The sequence below is a fragment of the Cricetulus griseus genome, chromosome 6 (assembly GCF_003668045.3).
Source record: "Cricetulus griseus strain 17A/GY chromosome 6, alternate assembly CriGri-PICRH-1.0, whole genome shotgun sequence".
In the NCBI taxonomy this organism is placed as follows: Eukaryota; Metazoa; Chordata; class Mammalia; order Rodentia; family Cricetidae; genus Cricetulus; species Cricetulus griseus.
Genome location: NC_048599.1, coordinates 24,680,099 through 24,707,673, shown reverse-complemented (window position 1 = coordinate 24,707,673; position 27,575 = coordinate 24,680,099). Strand labels below are relative to the sequence as shown.

The following is a 27,575-nucleotide window of genomic DNA, read 5'->3' as shown; positions in this document are numbered from 1 at the left end:
GTCTCAAAAACCAAAGATCACAGAGACTACCCTTGTAGTTAGACAAATCAGGCTTGTGATCACAAGAAACACCAAAGCATCACTGTCTGAAAGAATGCAGTCTGGACTTCTCAGGTGATTGAGGGGATTTAAGCAAGCAGATGCTATCAAGAGGTGGGAGTAATTGTTGGGGTTTTAATGCTTCTGCATAAGAGTCAAGAGAGGATTGGTGAAAACCCCTCATAGTACACGGGGAATATTTAGTTATTTTTGTGGTTGGCCCTAATATTCTTGGTTTTATTTCTGTATTCATACATGATTACAGGGTTTGTTCGTCTCTCTCTCTTTTTTAGAGATTTATTTATGTATACAGTATTCTGCCTGCATGTATGTCTTCAGGCCAGAAGAGGGCACCAGATCTCATTATAGATGGTTGTGAGCTACCATGTGGTTGCTGGGAATTGAACTCAGGACCTCAGGAAAAGCAGCCAGTGCTCTTAAGCACTGAACCACCTCTCCAGCCCTTGTCTTTTTTTTTTTTTTTTTTAATCTACTGAAATCATAGAGTGGTCTGTCTAAGTTTGGCATGGTAGCACTTACCGTCGTCGCACTTGGGAGATAAAGGCAGGAATGACTCTGCATGACCAGCAGAGAGAGAGAGACAGACAGACAGACAGAGACAGAAACAGAGACAGAGAGAGACAGAAGAAAAAGAGAAGAATAAGAAAAAGATCTTCTTAGTGTCTTTTACAAATCACTTTGCTATGCACTAAACTTATCCTAAAAATAAACTGAATTGAAACAGTGTTCTATGAAATTATTTAATTCAGCACACCCTAGATGATAATATCAGCATTCCCCCCCCCCACTATCCAAGGCTATTCTCTTTTTCGTTATGATCCATAATGCTTTGGGCTTTAAAATAACTGAAATAACCCACAAATATTTAGTGCCCCCTAAGCATAGCATGTCCTTGCCTCAGAAGAGCTATAATTTAGTGAGAGAGATATTTTATTAGTTTCCTTTTTTGGATGAAGAAACTGCTTGGATAGCATAGGAAAAATTATCCACACTTATATATACAGACAACAAAAAAGAGAACCCAGGACAATTTGATACTGGTGGCTGCTCATTTACCTTGAGGATTTGAGTTGCTGCTGCCATAGCATAGTCTTCTTTAGCTACCAGCATCTATGTGTGCCAGGATTTCTTACCAGCAACACTATTAGCACTTTGGACCAGACAACTCTGTTATAGGTTGATGTTCTCCTCACTGAGGACATTCAGTGCCTGGTCTATATTCATAGATCCTAGTAGCACACTCCTTCCAGTCATGGCATTGCCAAATGCCAAATGCCACCTCCTGGGAGGTGGGGTAAACATCACCCCTGATTGAGAGCTACTCACATCTTGTCTCTTCCTGGGTTGTTGAGCTAGAACAAGTATTCTTGGCTAGTCCTCAACAGAGTTGGGAGGCCATGAAGAAGAGAGAAGCAAACTGGACTAAGTTTCTGAAAAGCCTGTTCATTCAATGATAAAAACTGAAAGGGGAAACGAAAGGAAAGATGATAGAAATGGAGAAAGGTAATTTACAGGAAGTCACCCTTTCATGATTTAGTTCATGAAAGTTAGTTGATCCTAAAAAATATACTAAGGTGGTTGTGCTATCCAGTTTAAGGTCAACTTGACCCAAGCTAGAATCATCTGAGAGGAAGGAACCCAACTGAGTAAATACTCCTAAGATTAGGCTGCTAGGCAAGCCTGCAGAGATTTTCTTAATTAGTGATTGTTGTGGGAGGGCCCAAACCATTGTGGGTGTCACCCTTGGGCTGGTGGTCCTGGGTTCTATAAGAAAGCAGATTGAGGGCTGGAGAGATGGCTCAGAGGTTAAGAGCACTGACTGCTCTTCCAGAGGTCCTGAGTTCAATTCCCAGCAACCACATGGTGGCTCACAACCATCTGTTATGAGATCTGGTGCCCTCTTCTGGTGTGCAGATATACATGGAAGCAGAATGTTGTATACATAATAAATAAAATCTTAAAAAAAAAAAAAAAAGAAAGAAAGCAGATTGAGCAAGCCCACATAGAGCAAAGCAGTAAGCAGCACTCCCCTACGGCCTCTGCATCAGCTCCTACCTCAAGGTTCCCAGCCTGTTTGAGTTCCCATCCTGACTTCCTCAGTGATGAACTATGATGTGGAGGTGTAAAACAAATAAGCCCATTTCTCCCCTAGTGGCTTTGGTCATGTTTTTTCATCATAGCAACCATAGTACTAAGTATGGCAGCAGTCTTCATCAGGCCTTCTTGTCCCTCCACTCCCTATTTGGGAGATATTGGTATACATAGCAAATAGTCAAATCACTTTGTGAAAAAGATTTTCTTTTCAGCATGATACCCAGTGTAACTATCCTCACATGTCCACTTGAAGGAAATCTTGCTTCAGAGATTTCATCTTTCTTCCAAGGAGTTTGCTTTCCAAGAAAAGCCAGGATCCCCTGGTGAACTAGCCAAAGTCACCAAGCAATGATACCTAAGCTTTTCCAGTTTTCTAAGAGATAGAACCCATTTGGCATCAACACAAATAATCATTGTAATTTTATAGCTTGTTTTATTTAGCAATCACTATAAAACGTATAAAACACAGCCGGGCATTGGTGGTGCACACCTTTAATCCCAGCACTCGGGATGCAGAGGCAGGCAGATCTCTGTGAGTTCGAGGCCAGCCTGGTCTCCAGAGCGAGTGCCAGGATGGGGTCCAAAACTACACAGAGAAACCCTGTCTCGGAAAAAAAAAAAAAAAAAAACAACATATAAAACACTTGGTAATTTTCAATTCATACCTATGAGGGAAATCACTATAGATTTTCTACTTTCTAAATAGAGAAGCCAAATTATGGACTCTACAAAAGTAGTGAGAAGTCTTGAAGTAGTCTACTGGGCTCTTTACTCTGGACCACTCTTTATGCCTAGTGTCAACCCAGTTCTTCAGCTACTGAATGGTAAGTTAATGGTGATATTTAATCAACCCTATACTAAAGTATGTTTTTAATGCCCTTGGAACAGTCCTTATATTATTCCAGATCTTGGGGTACCCCCCAAACCACCATGGAGTCTGTACTCATATGCAAAAGCAAAGAGCCTTTGTTCAAGCTCAAGGTTGGACTCTCTGTCTGTCCAATGTCGTGGTTGAGAGCAGAAAGTGCCCAGCCCAGGCTGGGTAAGGTGTTTATGATAGTAGAAGTTGAGGGTGAGGTGATTGGGTTCAAGGCCCTGATTGGCTGACAATTGTCTAGGGGTGTCTTGGTGAAAGGGGAATAGGTGTGTGCTGGGCTTGAGAACATTTGGTGATCTTATCTAATGGTTGGGATGTTTGGATGCTGACCCTCTCTTGATGGTGTCAGCTTATGCCTTTTCCTGGAACCTGGTGCTGCCTGCCAGTAAACTGAAACTCATGCCTACTTTTCAGCTCACTTTTATTAAGCATGCCATGACAGCAATGTGCCCAAGCTCATTGGGCTGTTCTGGGCTCCACACTTATTCTCTTGAGTTGACCGGTGTAGTATAGCTATTTTCTCCAACCTGAAACATGCCCTTGTAGATGAGTGAGTGCAAGAAGCTCATAGGACTTGAGGAGTTCAGGAAAAATACAAGTCTCTGATAGCACTACAAGGTACAAAGCCCCTCCCACAAAGTTATAAAAGCAAGGAATCATTTCTGGGGAGAGGAAACTTACTGTGACTCCAAGCTCTTCAGGGAGCTCCAAGGATATAGCTTTTGTGAGTGCACACCCATGTTTTGGTAGTCTTTTCAGTGACACAGCTGCCTATGAGTCAACTACATTCTTGTAAGGAACGTCAATCAACTTATTGGTTCAACAAACCAATAAGTGTGTGATCATTTCTTTGTTCTGTCATTGGAGCCCATTTGGATTGAATAGACATTGTTCATGTCTCTCCAGGAAAAGTTACCCAACACACTCACAAAAATAGCAGGTCTGTAGAGACTATGACTTCAAATTGTGACAGTATTTGAATTAGAACCAAGATCTTGGGAAGCTTGCTGGGTGTGGTGGTTTGAATAAGAATGATCCCTAGCAGGGTAGTGGTGGTACAGCCTTTACTCCCAGCAGGGTGGTGGTGGTGCAGCCTTTACTCACAGCAGGGTGGTGGTGTAAGCCTTTACTCACAGCACTTGGGAGTAAGTAGATCACTGAGGGTGATCTGGCCTACAGAGTGAGTTCTAGGACAACCAGGGCTACAGGGAAACCTTGTCTCAAAAAAGCAAACAAAACAACGAAAAAGAATGCCCCCCCCATAGGCTAATAATAGTCATTAGGGAGTGGAATTGTTTGGAAGGATTATAAGGATTAGGAGATGGTGGCTTTTGTGGAGTAGGGTAGCCTTTGGAGGAAATGTATCACTGGGGATGGGTTTGAGGTTTCAAAAGTCCATGCCAGGCCCAGTCTCTCTCTCTCCTCTCTCTCTCTCTCTCTCTCTCTCTCTCTCTCTCTCTGTGTGTGTGTGTGTGTGTGTGTGTGTATGTCTGACTCTATGTCTCTCTGTCTTTTTCTGTCTGTCTCTCTCTTTGTCTCTCTCTCTGCCTATGGATTAGTCTGTAACTCTCAGCTACTGTTCGAGCACCTTCCTGCATGCCACCATGCTCCCCACCATGATGATAATGGACTAAACCTTTGAAATTGTAAACAAGCCCCTAATTAAATGCTCTCTCTTATAATAGTTGTCTTGGTCATGGTGTCTCCTGATAACAACAGAACAGTGACTAAGTCATTGGGCAAACTAATCACCTGAGTTCAAGCCTGGAACTGACTCCTAAGACTAGTCCTCTGACAAAAAGTGCACTATGGCACATGGGTGACCCCCCACAATAATAGTAAATAATAATAAATTAATTTAAAACATGGTTTTTAGTCTATCTTTTGCTTAGTAAGTAAAAAGGTTTTTGGTTTTGGTTTTGGTTTTTTGGTTGTTGTTTGTTTTTTTTTTTCTCTGAGACAGGGTTTCTCTGTGGCTTTGGAGGCTGTCCTGGAACTAGCTCTTGTAGACCAGGCTGGTCTCAAACTCACAGAGATCCACCTGCCTCTGCCTCCCGAGTGCTGGGACTAAAGGCATGCGTCACCAATGCCCAGCAGTAAGTAAAAAGTTAAATATCACCCACACATCTTAGAAATAATGGCAAACATAAGGTAGTGATTCTACCCCACATAGAAATCTAGGCCTATTTACCTCATTTTCATTGTGAATACTGCATTGTATGGGGACTTTAAAAGTTAGTGTTGGTGAGAAAAGAGGAAAGTCACTGAAACATGAATGGAAAACATCTTGTAACTACAAGATTAAATTAATCTTTGGGTTGATCTTGACAGAAGAAAAAGTGAGGCTCCTCACAAGAAGCCTTGGATAAGGTTATTTTATTTTTATTATCTATCTATCTATCTATCTATCTATCTATCTATCTATCTATCTATCTATCATCTATCCATTCATTCATTCTGGTGTTTTGAGACAGGCTTTCTCTATGTAGCCCTGGATGACCTATAACTGTTCTGTAGACCAGGCTGGCTTTGAACTTGGGGATTCACCTGCCTCTGCTTCTGGAGTGCTGGAATTAAACCATGTACCACCATGCCTGGCATGAATGGGATTACCCTGAGAGAAACACATGAATAGGAATTAATTCTTGTTGCTTACTTTGGCTTGTTTGTTTATTGATACAGGGTTTTACTATGTTTCCTAAAATAGCCTCAAACCCATGATCCTTCAGCTTTTACCTTGAATTATTTTTAAACATGTTTACATTTATTCACTTACTGTGTGTGGGGGTGTGAGTACATGCCATACATATGTGCATAGAGGTCAAAGGAAACTTATTTCCAAGGAGGGGATAAAAATCCATTCTTCTATTACTCTATCGCAGCCCTTATCTTATGATGGTGTACCTATCTTTGAGGTCTTGGAGGACAGGATCTGTGTACTACTCATTTTCCTTTGTTTTCCCATAGACAGCACATATATGTGAATGAAAAACTCTAATGAGGTGATAGATATGAGGACTCATAACTAAATCACCAGGACTCTTAGATTCTTGAACACAGACTAATTTCTAAGACGCAGTGGGGAGCTTCCAGCTGCGTTCTATTTGGAATAATTGAGTGTGAATGTAGTCAAGAAGAAAGTGTGTTTTACATCCTCCCTTCATGACTCATTGGAAAAGGGACTGATAACATTCGTAACAGACCAGTGGGCTCTGGAAGGAGTGGTTCAGTTTACCTTGTACACACTCGGCACCTTAGATTGTCACTGTTCATAGCTCACATAGCTCCCTTGCTTTTGATTGGCAACCCCCAGACTCTACACACTGCCCAGTATGTATTAGGAATTCAGTGAGTGGAACTGAAAGAATGTTCAAATTAATAAGTGGAATAAAGAATTTCACTTTCTCTTATCTTAGGTCATTTAAGCCTACCCTCTCAAAATGATTTTAGGCACTAGTTCCTTTTATAGCTCTTTCCTTATCAACCCAGCCTACCACAATTTCACCCTTTTCTGTTATGATTTAATATTCATCAATATTATTGGATAGGCATTTTAATTCTTTTTGCAATTTTTTTTAAAGAGGCTCTGTCTGTGTAGCTCTGGCTGGCCTAGAACCCACTATGTAGAGTGGGCTGGCCTTGAACTCATGGATAATCCTCCCAAGTACTGGAATTATAGGCATGTACCACAATGCCTAACCAATGCATTATTATTTTAGACTCATCTGTCTCTTCTTTCCAACAAGGTTATAAAATTCTCTTATTTTCTTCTTTAGTTTTTTGAGGTAGAGTTTCATGTGTCAAAAGTATGCCCCCTGAAGTGTCTTAAATCTAGTAGGATTGCAATGTTATAAATAGTTGGTAGTATCCAGGGCTACTTAAAGTTTTGCTATCTTAGCAGATGATTTTTTTGTTTGTTTGTTTGTTTGTTTGTTTTTGAAACAGGGTTCCTCTGTGTAGCTTTGGAGCCTGTCCTGGAACTCACTCTGTAGACCAGGCTGGCCTCGGACTCACAGAGATCCACCTGCCTCTGCCTCCTGAATGCTGGGATTAAAGATATGTGCCACCCCCCCCACCCCACCCTCTTCCATCTTAGCAGATGATTTGGGTTTTTTGGGGGGGGAGTTCGAGACAGGGTTTCTCTGTGGCTTTGGAGGCTGTCCTGGAACTAGCTCTTGTATACCAGTCTAGTCTCGAACTCACAGAGATCTATCTGCCTGCCTCTACTTCCCAAGTGCTGGGATTAAAGGCATGTGCCACCACCGCCCAGCCAGCAGATGATTTTTTAATAAAACACAATAAGATTCTCCCTTATAGTCATTAGAATGGTCACTATGAAAATGAAACTGAAAGACTCACACACCAAAAAATGACAAGTGCTAGCGATAATATGGAGAAACTGGAAGCCTTGTACACTGTTGATAGGAAGGCAAAATGCCGAGTCTACTATGGAAAACAGTAAGGCTATTCCTCAAAAAAAAAAAATTAAATAGAAGTACCACAGGGTTCAGCAATTCTGCTTGTTTATATGTATCCAAGAGAACCAAAAGCAGAGTCTACACCCATGTTCATAGCAACACTATTTACAATAGTCAAAAGAATGAAACAGACATTCCATCACCAGACAAATAGACAAGCAACAATGTGGTGTATGCTTATAGTGGAATATCACTGAGCTTTCAAAAGGAAGGAAATTGTGCTGTATGTGACAACATGGATAACCTTGAGGACAGTCTGCTAAAGGACACAAGCCAGTTATAAAAAGACAAATACTGGGGTGCTGGAGAGATGGCTCAGCAGTTCAAAGCATAGACTGCCCTTGCAGAGGACCTGAGTTCGTTTCCCAGCCCCCATGTCAGGTGGCTCAGGACTATAGATAACTCCAGCTCCATGGCATCTGGTGCCCTTTTCTGGACACACACACACACACACACACACACACACACACACACACACACGCGCGCGCGCGCACACACTAAATCTTTTTAAATGATTTTTTGAAATTATATTATAATTACATAATTTCCCCCTTCTATTTCCTCCCTCCAAACCTGCCCATATGCTACCATCCCCACTCTGCTAGCTCTCAAATTTATGGTTTCTTTTTCTTTAATTGTTACATTATTATGTGTGCATGTTTCCTAAATACATAAGTACAGCTTGCTCATTCAGTATAATGTTATTTGTATGTATATGTTTTCAAGGCTGACCATTTGGCATTGGATAACTAATTGGTATGCTCTTCTCTGGAGAAGACCTGTTTTCCTGCTTTCAGTATTTCCTAGTTGCCTGTAATTCTTTGTCTAGGATTGAGATTTCACCACCCACATTAGCTTGTCCATTGGTGCCCTCCTTATTCAGGTCATGTTTAAACGGTCATATTGGTGAGACTTCATGGATGTAACTTCTGATTAGATATAGATATAGATATAGATATAGATATAGATATAGATATAGATATATAAGAGATACAATATCACAACAAATTCCCTGTTCCTCTGGTTCTTACAATCTTTCTCACTTCTCAATGATTTCTGAACTTCAGGTACAGGAGTTGTGTGGTAGATATATCAGTTGAGACTGGGGCTCCACAACCCTGCATTTTGATCAGTTGGGGTTTTCTGTAATGGTCTCTGCTTGTTGAAAAAGGGAAGTTTCCTTAAAGAGGGGCGAGGACTACATTTATCTGTGGGTATAAGTAATGCAGTTAGGGATTATGCAGGTTCAGTAAAGTGGTTGTAGGTTCTTCAAGATCCATGACTCGATAGTCCTAGGTAGTTGGCCAACTTTCCAGTACCAGGCATGATTTCTTTCTTGTTGAGTGTGTCTTAAGTGAAACCAGAGGGCTGTAGTTTAACTGCCAAGGCATGAATGCCACTATCGTACCCTTAGACACAGTGCCCAGAGTCCCCCAAGCTGGATATGACACGATAGCTTTCTCAAGGACTGACTAGCTTTCATGTTACCAAAAGGTACCATGCAAGTTTCCAAAGGAGAGAAGCAACCAACAGTCCTACCCAGCTATGACAACTATGAACCATAACAATGACGAGCACAGTGTGATAACAATAAATCTTTTAAAAGGACAAATATCTTCTTGAACCTTTTATATGAGTTACCCACAGTAATAAAGTTCATATTGGTTGCCAGGGCTTGATAGGATAGGAACAGTGCTAGTTAAGATACATAGAATTTCAGTATGTAGGATGAAAAGAGTTCTAGAATTTTGGATAAGAAAACTTAACTGTGCACTTGAAAATGGACAAGATGATATAGTATGGGTATTGTAAAACATTAAAAAATCAAATTTATTTTATCATTGTATTATTGTATATCCATGTATGATGTGTGTGAATTGTGTAAATTCAGGCATGGATGTGCCAGAGCAGGCATGTGACAGAGGACAATTTTCAGGAGTTGGCTATCTCCTTCCATCTTTATGTGGGTTCTGGGGATTGAACTTAGGTTATTAGGCTTGTATGGCAAGTACCTTTACACACTGAGCCATCTTGCTGACCCTTAACACTCTCAAAAGGGCACAGAACAAGAGGCTGGAAAGATTGCTCAGTTTTTAAGAGCATTTGCTTCTCCTGCAGAGGACCAGAGTTCAGTTCCCAGCACCTACATTAAGTAGCTTACAGTTGCCTGTAAGTCCAGCTCCCAGGGATCTGTGAGTGTCCAGCACGGACACAATGTGTGCATACACACAGAGGAATGAATTATATATGTATATATAAAATTATATACATGTTATACATATAATTTTAAAAGGACACATAACAGGATGTCAAAAAACCACAGTTTCAGTTCTTGGTTATTCCCTTCTCTTTACTCAGTGTGCCTGTTGCTTCACTTAAAATCAGGATAATATGCCTGACAGTTCTGGTTTTTATAAAGATCATATAAAAACAAACAAAAACAACTCTTATGGCAATGTTTTGATTAGTAGTTTTTACAGCATTCCAGCATTTCTAGTCTTACACTCAAGACAAGTTTCGCGTCTTATTTCATAATGCAATGTTCCTAAGGGTGCCTCAGCCAAAGTTTATGACCACTTCAAAGAATATGCATGCCCAACCCCCTCAATTTGGGCTATACACCTTATAATTTGGCTCTAGGACAGCAAATAAACAGCTTTTATGAAGACCATTGATGATCTAAGATACTAATTATCAATGTGGTTTAGCATTAATTGAGGAAATATAAATCCAGGATTCTCATGTTAATGTTCAAAGAGCTAGCCCCAAATTAGGAGGCTAAGAGAAAGAATTAACATCTGTTGAATGGCAGTTAAGTGTCAGGCCCCAGAGCAGGTATGCTACCTGTGCTATTTCCTTTAGTAGCCACTATAATCTTTTCAGGTTGGTAAAACAGGGAACATAAAGTTGAGAGAGGTTGTCACTAACTCAACAATGAACAAGAGGCAGAGATGGACTTAGGATTTAGGTCCAAATGACTGAAGCCTGCACTCTTTCTACTATCTTACACTGCCTCTCAAAATATATTTCTCTATCCTTAGTTACATAGAGTTCATGATAAATGATATGTATTTGTTACACATTTATGTCAATTATCTGACTTGGTCAAACAAGTAAACTAGACTGTGGGGGTTGATTAGCACTGCTTTAGAGGTGAGGACACAGGCAGTCAGGCAAGCAGTAAGCAATCAGAACTTTCCTTCTCTGAATCAGCCTCCTGGGAGCAGAATTTCATTTCTGTGTTTCACTCTAGTTTTTTAATAGGCATGAAGTCTAAGTGTCTTGAAAGCCTTGCACTCTTACGGTGTGTGGGCAGAACAACACACAAACTGCTTCTTGCTTATACTCCCAAATCATTAAAATAGCTGTGAATGAATATAGTTTTTTTTAATATTTAGTTTTTAGCCATGTGGTGGTGGTACAGTTACTTATAAGATAGTGGTAATAAGAGTTGGAACTTGCTATGGAGACCAGACTAGCATCGGACTTACAAAGATCTACTCACTTTTGCTTCCTGAGTGCTGATATTAAAGGTGTGGGACACTATGACAGCCCATTTTTAATTTTTTTTTTTTGAGACAGGGTTTCTCTGTGGCTTTGGAGGCTGTCCTGGAACTCACTCTGGAGACCAGGTTGGTCTCAAACTCACAGAGATCCGCCTGTCTCTGCCTCCCGAGTGCTGGGATTAAAGGCGTGCTCCACCAACGCCCGGCCATTTTTAAGTTTTTTAATAATGAGTATATGTGTGTCTGAGTGTAGGTTTGTCCACTCTAGTGCAGTACCTGAAGAGGCCAGAAAGGCATTGGATCCCCTGGATCTGGAGGTGAGGGTGGTTGTGAACTGCTTGGATGTGGGAGCTGGGACCAGAACTCCGGTCCTCTGAAGAGCAGTACAGCTTCTTTACTGCTGAGCCATCTCTCCAGCCCCAAGAGTTGTGTATTTCTTAACAGTGATATTGGTCACCAGGAGACAATGAAGCAAGTATTTTCATAATTTTGAGAGGAAAATTGTATTTTTAACCTAGAACTTTGCTCAGCCATATGATCAGTCAAGTCTGGGGAATAAAGATCTTTTCAGGCATGCAATGACTTTAAAAAGTGTCTCCTCCACATACATATAACTTTTCTTTGGGTACTGCTGAATGATGCATTTCACTAAAACAAGATAGGAAGGTAAAGACCTCAGGGAACAGGATGAACCTAGGGAAGAATGAAAAAGCAAGTCCCTAAGATGACATCCTCACGGGGACAGTACAGTCAGCCTGGAGGATGAACACCCCTGGGGAAGCATTTTGATTGAACCCTATGGAATATCTGTAATACTTGACTGTATTGAAAATAGCTTAAGCATTTTTTTTGCTTAAGCATTTTTACATTTCTCTTTCAGAGTCTGAAAGAATTAATGATTAATAACATTAAAAAATGGCAAATCAAAAACTGGGGTATTTATTCTAAGAACAACAGAGTAGGAAATATAATTTGTAATGTGAATAATTCATGTAAAATAAGCCACACTTATAAAGTCATAGGCTAGAAATATCAGCTTAATAAAAACATTAAATATTAATATTGGGAGGCTAAAGGGAAGGAAATACAAAATTGACTTCTCTGTTAGGTCTTATTTAACATTTGAAAATCCATAAATTGCAGTATAAGAAATTTTCTTGAGACAGAATTTCTTGTATTCTAGGCTCACATCAAACTTTCTATGTAGCTGAGGATGACCTTGAACTCCTGGCCCTCCTGCTTCCCTTTCCCAAATGCTAGGGTTACAGTCACGCATCACCACACCTGGTTTATGTGGCAATGGGGATCAACCCTGGGGCTTGCTCTGTGCTAGGGAAGCACTTTACTAAACCACAATAGTCCCTATAACTTTAATTCATAGGAAAATGAACAGAAGCAAGGAAGCATTTCAGAGGACACTTCAGGCTTTGGGAGCCCCTCCTCTGCCCTCAACCTCCCCCCATTCCCCAACCTCATCCCTGCTTTAAAAAAATCATTATGAGCATGAACACGGTAGTTGTTCTACAAGCGCTTTGTATGTTGATAAACATTTAACATATCAAAGAAACAGGAGAGAGAATGAATGCCTTGAGTATCTTTCTAGACCTATGATATATAATGTGATGATATGTATATGTATGAATTATATATCATCACATTTATATATACACATGTATGTCATCACATCACATATACCTCAGCTATCAGAAAATAATACAGTACTAACTAGACTGTTTTATTTGAGGCATCACAAATAAAATTTGTGTTTGGCTTACCACAAGCATTGACATCCCAGAGAAGGTGGTCTGGAAAGTGCCAGTCCCTCCTCAGTCTCTTGACTCATGTTCTAAAACTGTGAACTACATCAATGTCATAGAGGCTCTGGAACCTCAATAGGATGTTATCTTGAGGTCAGTGTCCTAAGACTATCTTCTATGTGGAATTAAGAAATTTAGGCTCCTTTCTTTTACTTACTGGCCAGGTGTCTCCAGCCTCCCATTTCTTCTATTTATCACAGACGTCATTATATAGTGAATAATATCCAAAATGAACTGCCTCCGATTAAATGCCTCTCAGTTGCAGGTACGTCCCAGTGTACTTATTAGGAATGATTCCATCTTTTATTAAACTATAAAAACTTTAAAAGCACCAACTTTGTTTTTCTGAAGTTTCCCACACACTGTGACTGCTGTGCTCTACTTTTAGTGGCTACTACATAAGTGATGCTTATTTGTTGATTGGTATCGTGGCAAGGATGTCATTATATATTCTTGAAATTCCCTTTTTAGAAATGACGAAAATTCCTTATTCTCCAGGAAGATACTATTTTGATAGAAAATTTATAATTAATTAGGACAATGAAGAAAGTTTTCTTCCTGAGTGGTTCCTTAATGATTTACAGTTCTATAAAAAGTTAAGATTTTCTTTGTGAGACAGGTTTCACTATGTAGATCAGGGTGGCCTTGAAATCACAGAGACCCTCCTGCCTCTGGCTCTTGTCTTAGTTGGAGTTACTATTGCTGTGATAAAAAAAAAAAAAAAAAGACCAAAAGCAACTTGAGGAGGAAAGGGCTTATTTGGCTTATACTTCCAAATCATCATTTATTATAGGAAGTCAGGAACTCAAGCATAGCGGGAGCCTGGAGGCAGAAGCTGATGCAAAGGCCACAGAGCTGCTTACTACTGGTTTGCTCATCATGGCTTGCTCAGTCTGCTTCTTATAGAACCCAGAGCTTACAGCCTAGGAGGCAGCACCACCCACAATTATCGCTAGGAAAATTTCCAACAAATTGTGCTGTGCTTAAACACCTTTCGGTGGGGGGTGGGTGGGTGGGTGAAACAGTGTCAGACTCCTGTGGTTTGAATCAACACTAGCTACTTAGTTGTATTGAACTGCACTGCCTTCTTGCTTCCATGGATTGTTTCTCTGCTGGCCATGGTGTTTACACACACACACACACACACACACACACACACACACACACACACACTCACACACGGGTTCCTGTACACACACACACACACACACACACACACACACACACACACACACACGTTCCTGTAGAGGCCAGAGGTGTGGAATCCCTGGAGCTGGAGTTACAGCTGACTGTTGTTAGATTTCTGAGGCAGCATAAAAACACAGAAGGCAGAAAAGAGATAAGGGTCTGACTTCCAACAGACAGAATTGTGCTTATTAGCAGACATAGTGAGGGGCAGACTCACTCCCAAGGGAAGTGGAGGGGTCTGCTGGGGAAAAAAGCTGGCTGCAACCCTTTAGAGGGGAGGATGACGGGCTCAGGAATAAGGAAAGTGCTGTGCCTTTCCTGAGTCTCTCTTTCCTAAAATTGTTTGCCCAAGGTAAGACAGGCTGTTCCAACAGACATTCCCTTCAAAGACAACGAATAAGGATGGGCAAAGAGTCTTATAGGAACCCTGTTTTACCACCAAGGCCCTCTATCAGTTGTGAGCCACCAGACCTGGGTGCTGGAAACCGAGCTAGGATCCTCTGCCACAGCAGTACGTGCTGTTAACTGCGGAGCCATTTCTCCACCCTGTAGTCATCAAAAATAAAAACTCTTGTCCTCTAAGCCAGTTCCTTTTATAAATGTTACTGTCTTAGTTAGGCTTACTAGTGGCTATGATGAATAAAAACACATTAACTAAAAGCAAGTTGGGGAGGAAAGGGCTTGTTTGGCTTACACCTCCACATCATAGTCCATCACTGAAGAAAATCAGGGCCAGAACTCAAACAAGGCAGGAACTGATGCAGAGACTATGAGGAGTGCTGCTTGCTGGCTTGCTTCCCCATGGCCTGCACAGCCTGCTTCTTATAGAACCCAGGACCTCAACAGGAATGGCACCACCCATAATGGGCTAGGGCCTCCCTCATCCATCACTAATTAAGAAAATGCCTTACAACCAGATGTTATAAAGGCATTTTCTCAACTGAAGATTTCTCCTCTCAGATGACTGTGTCAAGCTGATATAAAACTAGCCAGCATAGTTACTAAGAGCAGAGTAATATTTTAAAGAAAATCTTGTTGCTGTAGGCACAGAGAATTGGATTCTAGTTTTACATTATTTTAACCCTAGATAATCCCTTAGGTAAATTTACATTTTGAAACATCTATTAAGAAAGAAAAAGAAGCCACCTCAAGTATGTTTGTAAAAATAGCATAAGGCATCAGCCATCTACAAGCAGCCAGAAGGTTGGGATGAGGGAGCTGGGTCACTCAAGTCCATTTGCCTTCACATTGTCAGACAGAGAGGCCCTTAGTGTTAGGGCTTTACAGGAGCCTGAGCATCTTTGGGAGCTAGAGCAGGAACAGGAACAAGAGCTCAAGCCTGGGCCTGGGCCTGGGCCTGGGCCTGAGATAAAGCTGCAGCACTGGTCTTGTTTTGGGCCTTTGTCTTGGGCTGGCAGAGCCTTTCACTTTTGGTATTGCAGGCGTAAACACAATTCCCAGACTTGGGGTGGGCAATGAAAACAACTCCATGGTGTAGAGTGACCAACCAGCAGTCAATAGGGTCAAGATCTCTTTATTCGGATACACCAGCGCAGGCCAAAGTGAGGAGGAAGGAGCCGGGACCAGGGCCAAAAGAAGGGATCATCCACGTGTCGGAGGTCCCTTAAGAAGCTTCCTAAGGTCACCTTAGACTTCCCCTCACCACGCCCTCACGGGTGTGTTCTGGCACACCTGTCCGGGCTACTAGGAAGCGGAGCTACAGTGTCTCCCTACACCGTGGAGCTTGTAATCATGCCATTTGTGATCTTAGGTTTAACCTCAGACTGTACAAGGACCTCAGCATGGGTGCTCATGGCCTTCACATTGCTTTTCTGAACTCTCTCAGGCTCCTTGTGCAGTACTTGGAAAAAAAATGATATTTTTCTGAGGAATACTTGGGGTTGAACCCCTTAAGAAATTAATATCTTTGTGATCAGGGTTTCTTGATGCCATTTCTGTACTGTACATTTGCAGAACTGGTTGTATGTACTTTGGTTCTTGAATTTGACCATGTTTACATGGAACCCACAGCTTTTCCTAGAGGGAAAGAGCTATTTTGAAACATCTTTACAAAATTTTTGAAAATAGCATCAATGCCCATTAACAGACTTGTGACCAGGTGTGTATATGTATTTCAATTGACCATTAAAAGATATCAGCCTGCCAGGTTGGTGTCATATGCCTTTAAACCCAGCACTTGGGAGGCAAAGGCAGGTGGATCTCTGTGAGTTCAAGGCCAGCCTGGTCTACAAAGCGAGTGTCAGGGCTCCCAAAGCTATATAGTAAGACCTGTTATGATAAATCTTTCTGCCATAAGCCGCCGAGCCCCACTATCACATGTGCGCTTTATGCCAGCCGCCCGCCCGAGTTAGGCCCAAATGAATACACAGAAACTTGTATTAGGTTCAATGCTGCTTGGCCAATGACTAGGATTCCTCATCTGTTAGCTCAGTCTTAATTATCATAAATCTATATATTTTATAAGACTTATCTTATCGGACGTCTTATTGGCATCCCTCCTTGCTGGTGGATCACATTGTGCTGCTGGAGGAGCAAGGGGAAAAGGGGACCCTTCCTGTTTCTCCTTCTTTAAATATGAGTCTCCCTGCTATGTCACTTCCTGCCTGGATCACCACTTCTCTACTACATTTCCCAGAATCTTCTTTGACTCCTAGTCCCGTCTAACTTGTTGTCTCATTGGCTAAAACAGTATTTTATTTAACCATCAATAAGATAAACATACACAGTACATTCCCCATCATCTCCTCTTTTCTGTCTAAATAAAAGGGTAACTTGTCTTTGATAATAACTGAAGAAAACTATAACCATAACTATCTGTCTTCAACTCTATCAAAGACCGTAGAAGGACAATATATAAACTCTAGAATTGACAGGACATCTAGCTACCTGGACAGTCATCCAAAGTCCCTCTGTAACGTTGGGGCATCCATCTTCAGCCTATAGGCCACAGTGTGTCTAGCACACTTCTCCATTTCAACAGGAACCCTTCAGTACTGTCTTGTTTTGTAAATTCAGCAGTTACTTTCTTGTGGGTCCTGCATGTCCAGTTTATACAGCAACAAACGGTCCAGGCAAGAGCAGTTTCTTGCCCAAATGGCTAATCTTGCCATGTTGAAAGCAAACTCCATAACGAGTTTCTTTGATGCCCATCCTCCTTTCTGACGTAATTGGTGTGCCAGGAGCAGCTGTGTCTCACTGCCAAGAAAAACCCTAAACCATTTAAATGCCATATTTCTGTAGGTCTTTGAAAGGTTTGAAGAATACCTATCTCAAATACATCTCTATATCTAGAAAACCTAACTAACCTAATTATAAGTTCTGACTATTATAGTAAAAGATCTGTAAAAATACAATACTTAAACAAGAGGAGACATATACATATCACAAAATTGACCTTAAAGTTGTATCAATAAATGAAAATCTATACCAATGTAAAGTGTTCATTCCTATATCCTATTCCGCTTTTCTTTCTTTAAAAAGAGATTGACTATGCTCATTATCATTTATAACCTACTCCATTTAAATGAAAACAAACATTTATAAACAATATTTGGGGATTTGGGCGTCATTCCCTCTAAACTGCTTCCTGATGATTGGGGGCGATGTTCATATACCATGGGGATCATGATAAAACATAGAAATCTGACCAAGTCCTTGTTTTCGTAGTCTGAAAGGCTGTATCGTCTCAGCTTTAGGGGGTCTTGCTTGATCAAACCACATTAGTCTGGAAGGAATCAACAGCTTTTGATTTTCTGTGGAAATACAAGCAAAACCTTTATTTCTAAGTAGCCTGTCATTAGACTTAAATTTTGAAGTCAAAGCATTTTGACTTCAAATGTGTAAGTTGGATTAATTTAGCAGCATTTATAATCAAATGTATGGCATATAGTATCCAGATTCTCTGTGTATTTTCCATCTTTATGTGGCTTTTTATTACTTTATTTTTACTTTCTTTTGTTTCTTTTTTCCTGAGACAGGGTTTCTCTATGGAAATCCGCCTGCCTCTGCTTCCTTCTCTCACAAGCCCATATATATTTTTAAACGCAGTGTAAACCTTTAGAGGTTTCTTTATCTGGATCTGTCTTTATCATCTCAGAAATGCTGAGTCTAAACCCCAGAAGCGCCGGGATGGCGCAAGCATATGGAAGCTGCTCCGATGCCTCTCAGCAGCCCAACAGTGCCCTGTTGGGCTGTGGCAGCAGGTTTCCCTCTTTCTCTGGGAAACTTGGGGCGTGGCAGTCATCCCACTCCTGACACCATTCTGTTACGATAAATCTTTCTGCCATAAGCCGCTGAGCCCCACTGCCACATGTGTGCTTTACGCCAGCCGCCCGCCCGAGTTAGGCCCAAATGAATACACAGAAACTTGTATTAGGTTCAATGCTGCTTGGCCAATGACTAGGATTCCTCATCTGTTAGCTCAGTCTTAATTATCATAAATCTATATATTTTATAAGACTTATCTTATCGGACGTCTTATTGGCATCCCTCCTTGCTGGTGGATCACATTGTGCTGCTGGAGGAGCAAGGGGAAAAGGGGACCCTTCCTGTTTCTCCTCCTTTAAATATGAGTCTCCTTGTTATGTCACTTCCTGCCTGGATCACCACTTCTCTATTACATTTCCCAGAATCTTCTTTGACTCCTAGTCCCGTCTAACTTGCTGTCTCATTGGCTAAACAGTATTTTATTTAACCATCAATAAGATAAACATACACAGTACATTCCCCATCAAAGACCCTATCTCCCTAAATGAGCCCTGATTCTGTTAAAAGCCTAGCAAAATTAACAGGAAACAGAACACATTAAATTATTATTTTTTAATGCTAGCCCTCTTTAAATTTTATTAAAAGCAGTTCAATATTCTTAGAAAGTCTAATTGCTCTGAATATAAAGTATTAAAAATATTAACAGCATTTTTATTAAAGTCACTTTAATTACATATAAATAAATCTTTTTGTCTGGTATATTTCTCTGTAAACCTCAAAAATTATGGATAGCATTTATAGAGGTGATCACTATGTATTTATTAAAAACATAAGTGGGTCCTGGTAGGCACAGGCCTGTAATCCCAACTGCTTGGGTGGTTGAGGTAGCAGGGTCACAAGTTCAAGGCCTTCCTGCTCATACAGTGAGTTCAAGTTTAGCTTGAGCAACTCAGTGAGACTTGTCTCCAAAAGTTTTTTTAAGATGTATTTTATGTTTATGCATATGTTTGTGTGTCTCTGTGTGCATATCATATGTGCAGTGCCCATGGAGGCCAGAAGAGGGTGTTGGATTCCCTGGAAGTGGAGTTACAGATGTTTGTGAGCCACCCAGCATGGGTGTTGGAAACCAAACTCAGGTCCTCTGCAAAAGCAGTTATTGCTGTTAACCACTGAGCCATCTCACTAGCCCCTCAAAAAGTTTTAAAAGATTATGGTGCTAGGGAGATAGCTCAATCGAAAAAGTGCTTGCCTGAGTTCAATGACCAGAGCCTATATGTAAAAAGGTGCCAGTTGTGGTGGTGTGTGTTTATAACACAACACTGGAGACAAGGGGACAGGTGAATCTCTGGGGTCTGTGGGCTACTTAACAAGCTGCAGGCCAGTAGGAAACACTATGTCAAAAAGAAAAATAGGCTGGCTCACACCTTTAATCCCAGTACTGGGGAGGCCAGCCTGGTCTACATAGAGTTCCAGGCTAAACAAGGCTATGTAGTAAGACCCTGTCTCAAACAAAAACCAGAGTGGATGGTGCCTGAGAAATGCTATCTGAGGTTGACCTCTGCTTCCACACACGTATGTACATGTGCACCTGCATGCACACATGTGAACATTACCTCTCATACATGAAGAGGTTTTGGAATCTAGTGTGGTGGTGCAGCATTTATATAGTATGCTGAAAAAGAAAGAAGAGAAAAATAACAAAAAAGAACACTCATTTGAAAAACCATACAAAATAAAGTCTCCAATATTTTCATCATGTTGCATCTGTCAGTGACTTAGACATCATTATTCCATGTAGCATATCACAAGAACACTTTTTGTTACAACACAAATGTTGTGTCTAATGGCCCAATGAACAGAGAGATATAGCTCAAACTTTCTTTTTGTTAGCAATTCTGGGTTCACCTTGATAATTTCACAATGTACATACATACCAATTTAAAAACTATTCAATAGTCTTGCATTACAAAATGTACTATCTCCTGGTAATGAATTAATATTGAGGGACAACTTTATTATTTCAAGAGTTAAATCAGTCCATCTCAACACTGAAAAAGAATTGTAATTTCACATGGAACAAATCCCAGAAACCATGCAAAAGTTTCTGTATTTATAAGCTACTCCTAAATTCATTTCTTAAAATTATATTTTATTTGCTTGATAAAAAAATTGGGAGCATCTCTGAATTTTTCTTCTCTTTTGAACAAGCCTTGATTTTCATCATGCGGCCTCAGATTCTTGGCTCTCTGACTCTGCGTGTGCCTCCAACACTTCCCTGTGATTTCTGCTTCTCAAGAAGGAACATGCTCAACCCTGCACACACAGCACTATTGCAAGCCCTCCCGACTGCTTCTCTGTTTCAGACAGCCTCACAGGGACTTTACAAAACCATCCAAGTCTGCCTGGGCACACACCACATGCAGATTTTCATGCTTCCCCCACAACCTTCTTTTTATAAAGGTAAAACTATCCTCTTGCCAGGGGTTCAAGACACCTAGTTTTGCTAGAGGTTGAATTGTAGGAAAACCTACAACAGTATGTCGAACGTAGGACCATCCCAAGTGCCTCTAAGCACTGTCCCTGGAAGACAAAATTTCTGAACTTTTAACAAAAGAGATTTTATTTTTATTCGCATGTAAATATGTGTGAGTGTGCAATTGTGGATTCGAATGCAGTACCCCCAGATGCCAGTAGAGGGTGTCAGATCCCCTGGAGCTGGAGTTATGAGCCACTTGCTCTGGTCATGGGACCTGAACTCCCGTCTTCTGAAAGAGTGGTATATGCTTTTAACCATTGAGCCACCTCTCCAGCCCCATATTTTAATAATTTAATCACCCTTTAAGTGCAAGATCTTGGCAAGCTTTCTTTTTTATAAGACTTTATAGCATAGTCCTTTTTCTAATACACACAGGGTAAGTTCACCTAGATCCTGAATGTTACCCATTGTGCAGAATGAATCTCCTATAATTTCCAATATGAAAAGAAAATTTAGGATAAACATCATATCTGACAAAATATCTATAATTGTATATGTATCACAGCCTTAATTTTAAAATTTCATGTTTATGAATATTTGTTGATATATTATTCCCAGGAGACAAACACATAGGAATAATCTAATAAGAGGTTTTTAATGTCCATTAGAAGTATTTTGGTTAATATAAAACATGTCATATCATCTCATTTTCTTTTAAATTTGACAACTTAGAAATAAAAATTAACCTCTTTCTAGAATTTGTTTTTCAAGAAAATGCTAATCAAAATAAATGTAGCCAATACAGAATTAGTAGCTAATAGGCTGTGGATGATGGTTCATGCTGTAATTCCAATTAGGAAGTAGAATTTAAGTCTATCCTCAGATACACAGAGAGTCAAAGGGTAGCTTAGACTATATGAGGCCCTATCTCAGCACAAGAAAAACAGCAAATTGTATGACTTAACAAAACTTTTATCTTATAATCCTGAGTAATGCTATTTTATATAAACAAATTGAACTTTCAGTCAAGCATTTTAGCATTGTCCCTTTAAAACACTTGTTTTAGGGGCTGGAAAGATGACTTAGCAGTTAGGAGTGCTTGCTGCTCAGTCATGAGGACCAACAAGAGTTTAGACTGGCAAATGCTTCTAACTCCAGCTCTGGGGAATCTTAACACCTTCTTCTAGGCTACTGGTGTGCACCTGCACACACACACACAAACACACACACACACACACACACACACACACACACACACACACACACACACAGGAATCTGTCTGTCTCTACCTCCTAGGCATGAAGTTATAGGTGTGTGCTACTGTGCCTGAGAATCCAAACTCAGGTCTTCTTTTTTTTTTTTTTTTTTTTTTTTTTTTTTTTTTTTTTTTTTTGGTTTTTCGAGACAGGGTTTCTCTGTGTAGCTTTGGAGCCTATCCTGGCACTTGCTCTGGACACCAGGCTGGCCTCAAACTCACAGAGATCTGCCTGCCTCTGCCTCCCGAGTGCTGGGATTAAAGGCATGTGCCACCAATGCCCGGCCTCAGGTCTTCATTCTTGCATAAGGAAGTATTTTACTCCCTGAACCGTCCCCATAGTCTGTCTTCACGCTGTGTTTCAAGAAACATCAATAGACCCTAGCTTCCCTTTTAATAGATTTCAAAGAAATTAAGATTAAATAGACTTATAAGTCAGTATATAGATTTATCAGTGTTTAAACACTCAGTTAAGTCTGAACTATGTTTATGACTAATTAAGATCATCTTATTTTATTTTAAATCTTTGTTATAAGTCATTTTACTCCTTGTAAATCTTGTAGCAGTTATTTTTTTTATCAGCTTCAGTTTTTAGAATTAATATTTGAAAGCACGGAATCAAAACAAGCCCAGCACCAGACCAGGAACATTCAGCCAGGAAACTCAAAATTAATCTTTTTATATCTACATTTTGGTCTTTCCCCAGCCATCTGCCATGGTGGGTGGATGAAAGGCCCGAGCTAACTTGGGGTTAGCTTGTTAAACAACTGCAATAAAACCTCTTGCTGTGCTGTTTGCATCAAAAAAAAAAAAAATCTACATTTTAGTTAGGCCTGAATGAGACAAAGTCCTGGAACCACTAGTTTTTCTTTCTTTTTTTTTCTGTCCCAAATTCTATAGTTAATGCCTACATTTTTTTTTAAGCTAACCACCTTTTCAAAGGAAGAGAGGAAAAACAAACAGACATGAACAGCTCTTCTGCGTTAATAGAGCCTCCAAATCATCCCTAACACACACACACACACACACACACACACACACACACACACACACACACACAGAGGAGAGAGAGAGACAGACAGAGAGAGAGAGAGAGAGAGAGAGAGAGAGAGAGAGAATACTTTAAATTAGACATCTAAATAAATTTAAAAATGGCAGAAGTTTCAGTCATTTTTTTTCTGGGAACCCTAAGGGTAGATGCCCATTACACATGAAAACAACTGCATTGATTCAGAGTACTCTCTTAGATACATACCGTAAGTTTACAGGTTCCCTGAGGGAGAGGGGTGCACACTAAGATAGTATAGATAATATATTACACAATTAAAATAGAAGTCTCCTCAACACTCTTGTTTCTCTGGGTTCCAAATAGTTCACCAGAACCCCAATAGCTCAGATGAGCCTCAAAAGACCAACACATTCCAACCTTCCCTGTTATACAGCAAACACCTGAACAGTTTATTTGCTGAATTTGCTCAAGCTTCCAGATTGACAATATTACACATATTGACCTAAATGGTTCAACAGAGCCGACTCGGCTCTAATGAGCAGCTTCCAAATCAAAGAAAGTCAAAGCTCAAGGTGCACCGAGCAAGGAGACTTCAGGGCCTGTAGAGTCCAAATACTCACGTCTCGAGTCTCCACTGTACCAGAGGTAGAAAGTAGCTGCTGCCAACTAAAGTGGAAAGGTAAGAAAAAGCCCCTGGAAAAAGGTGATTCCAGCAGCTGTGTGGACTGTTGATTTGCTCTTCTCCTTCCAGGGTAGACCTGCTAAGTGGCTGATACCCAAAATGTGTCTTTTTCTTACTGGAGTTTTTAGAATCAAAACCGAGGTCCTGGTAGTTCCAACAAGTGTGTTTGACCCTCTGTCCTCAAAACACCATAATAAAAAGCAGAGAAATGAGATCTATTTAATGTGACCCCTAAGTCAGGATGCTAACATGATATTTGGCTTAACTAGAGGACAAGGAATACAGTCCTGGTTAGGGTAATGTCCTGCCCATCATTAACCCAGCACCCTCTTAGGCTCTATTCTGTCCGGCAAGGTGGTCTGATTTGTTAGAATTGTGTGAAATCCTTCCCAGGAAGTCGGGCTCCTCCTCTGGCTGATACTAGGATTTCAGCCTTTCTTATCCCCTTGCATGAGGTTCTTGGGGAAATGCCAATTTTGGGGGACGATCCATTGTTTCTCATAGCCAAAGGGAAGGGTGTAAGTGTCTCTTTAGAGTATCTACATTCCTTCCAGAGCTATGAATGGCTGTGGCCTTCTTGCTGTCTTTTTTCCTAAATTGTACTTCAGTTCCCTTTCAATGGTATCATACTCATGCCAGTTTAAACTATTCCAGGTGGAGGCTTCTGGCCTTTGCTTTTCTTCTGTGCATGCAATGACACCAGTCTCTTCTTTATCTCATGCTTTTCTTCTGTGCATGCAATGACATCAATCTCCTCTTTATCTCATGCTTTTCTTCTGTGTGTGCAGGGATGCCTCTTCTTTGTCTCATGCTTCTCAGGTTCCTGATTTCCCAACATTCAGTATCACTGTTCTTCTAGTAGATATTCTTCTAAACAAAAATGAAATTTCAGTTGTTTAATTCTTTTTGAGTGTTCTTCCCTTTTCCTCCATCAGGTTCCCTTTTCTCGTATACCTTCAATAGGACAGCATTTTTTCTCCACCAAATTTCCATCGAATATTTATGATTCTGTTATCATTTGTGGTAATGTCTTCAGCATCACAGTTTTCCTGTCCTAGTTACAGAGCAAACTCAGGGTCTGACTCACAAATTGCGTAGTTTTTATTGCACATTTTTCACTTTAAAGTTATGTTTCATAATATTTAAAAGCTCATTAAAATTTTTTTCCTGCTGGGCGTTGGTGACACGTGCCTTTAATCCCAGCACTCGGTAGGCAGAGGCAGGCAGATCTCTGTGAGTTCGAGGCCAGCCTGGTCTCCAGAGCAAGTGCCAGGATAGGCTCCAAAGCTACACAGAGAAACCCTGTCTCGGAAAAAAAAAAAAATTTTTTTTTCCTATGTGTAGTTGAAAGTTTTCTGACCCTCCTGTCAGTTCCCCCAGCTGCTTATGAAATAACACTCTGAGCCTTAATATCAATTGTTTGGCCAATGTCTCAGACATATTACTGGCTAGCTCTCTCTTATAAATTAACCTATTTCTACTAATCTATGTATTGCCATGAGGCTGTAGCGTACTGGTGATGCTCTGGCATGTTACTCTTTGGTGGCTACATGGTATCTCTTTGACTCCATCTTCTTTTGCTCTATAACTCTGTTTGGATTTTCCACCTAGCTATATTATGCCTGGCCATTGGTCAAAACAGCTTTATTCATCAACCAATAAAAGCAACACATATTCACAGCATTCAGAAGGACATCCTGTATCATCTCCTCTTTTCTGTCTAATTAAAAATGAAAGTTTTAATTTTAACATAGTAAAATTAAATATAACAAAACTTTTCAAGCAAGAATTACAGCTACAATATTTAGTCTATTTGTATTTGGCAAAATTAAAGGAAATACTCTATCATCTATCCTATCTTTGTGAATCTAAAGTTTTATATCTAATTTATCTTTTATCATAACTAAGGAAAACTGTAACAATAACAATTTGTCTTCAACTCCATCAAAGACCCCAGAAGGATATATTACCTAGGTAAACAGGAAGTGCATTGCAAGCAGCTTCCAAAATTTTAGAAATGACAGAGACATCTGGCTGCCTGGACAGTCACCCAAATTTCCTCTGCCTGTCATTCTCTCTGAAGTAATTGGTGATGCCAGGAGCAGATGTATCTCACTGTCAAGAAAAATCTAAGTTCTTAAAATATTTTAAATGCCATATTCTATAGGTCTTCGAAGTATTACCTATTCATCTGAAATATATCTCTGTATATCTATAAAATTTAACATGACTAAGTTTGACTATTATAGATGACTATCTATTAATATGTATTTCTTAACTATACATTACATTTTTAAATGGGCTACATAAACATAATACCTGAAACAAAAGCAGAAATATATACAGTATAACAAAACTGGCCTTAAATTTTGTATTAATAAACCAAAATCCATACCAATATATTCATTTCTGAATCACCTGTGTTATTTTTATTTTGTGTGTGTATATATGAAGTTTGCCTGCAGGTATGTATGTGTACCATGTGCATTCGGTGCCTAAAGAGGCCAGAAGAGGGCATCAGATCCCCTGGAACTGGAGTTACAGACAGCTGTGAGCCTCCGGGTGGGTTCTGGGAACTGACCCCTGATCCTCTTGTAAGATCAGGAAGTGCTCTTAACCAATGAGCTATTTATCTGGCCCCTAGAGAGTTAATTTTAATACAGTTTTATCAGTGTAAATTTTCTGTTATCTGAATTAAGCATATTCCTCCAGAAAGGTTTGCTATTTGCTCTTAAGAAATGGCATCATATACGGCTAACTTTTTAGTTTAATGTGTTGGGGAGGTGGTAGCATTCTTTTTGGTGTTTTGTTTTGTTTTTGTTTTTTTTGTGTTGTGTTTTGAGACAGGGTTTCACTGTGTAGTTTGGAGACCAGGCTGGCCTTGAACTCACAGAGATTCACCTGCCTCTGCCTTCCGAATGCTGGGATTAAAGGCATGCGCCACCACTGCCTGGCGGTGTTTTTTTGTTTTGTTTTCCAAGACAGGGTTTCTCTGTGTATCCCTGGATGTCCTAGAACTCAATCTGTAGACCAGCTGGCCTCAAACTCATAGATCTGCTTACCTCTGAGTCTGAAGTGCTGGGACTAACGGCGTGTGATTGATGACACAGCCATAGGGAGATGTTGCTTTCCTGTACAGCAAGAGTATGAGACATGTGTCCTTCTCATATGTGTACCATGGTAGAAAAGGTCTAGTTCATTCTCTGACCAAATGTCCATGTTCTTCCTGGGCATTCATCCATTTCCTGCTTCATTTTCTGTCCCTGTATTTTCTTGATTATTGTTTGTTTGCTTTTTTAAAAGAATATATTTTATTTATACTATGACAGTTTAAAACACCCAAACATCAGGTCCTTGATTACTGCATAACCTCCACTTCCTCACCCATCCAGTTTCAGGACCCTGTACATTTTTCATCCTTGGAGAGAGAAAGAGAAAGACAGATAGAAGTAACCTGGACTTCTGCTTTCTTACAAGTTCAGTGTGCACTTAAAATAGTGCTATGGTATTGCAGTAAACGATGACTGATGTTCTGTAGCATGAGGGTTTTCAGACAATCTAGATTTACATGTTGCTGGATACAGCGTGACAAACATTTCTGTGCTCATCAAACTATTCCTTTCTCATCTTTCCACAGCCCTCCCCTGGCCTCCCCCACCCCCTGGGAGAAAATGTGGGATAAAGATGTGAGACGTCTCCAGTCACACAGACTTCGATGGGATCTGAAGAGACTGAACAGTGTATCATAACTTTTCTCAATAACATTCTGTTTATTCTTTGAGGATTTTTTATTAACATTTGGTTTTGCTTAATTTTACCCACATCCTTTTTCTCAGAAATGAGCATTATGGGGGTTCTAATGGCTTCTTGAACATCAAATGGCTCCTAAAAGTAACCATGATGGA

The 27,575-nt window shown here is 40.3% G+C and overlaps 1 long non-coding RNA gene across 1 annotated transcript in view; it reads left to right on the top strand.

Annotated features, from left to right (window-relative positions):
* LOC103159636 overlaps positions 1-27,487 on the top strand; it is a 28,537-nt gene extending 1,050 nt beyond the window's left edge. The window contains exons 2-3 of the long non-coding RNA XR_003486475.2: positions 2,861-2,978; positions 27,308-27,487. This is a non-coding gene — a long non-coding RNA (uncharacterized LOC103159636). The remainder of the gene's footprint in view (positions 1-2,860; positions 2,979-27,307) is intronic.
* Positions 27,488-27,575: the final 88 nt, after the last annotated feature.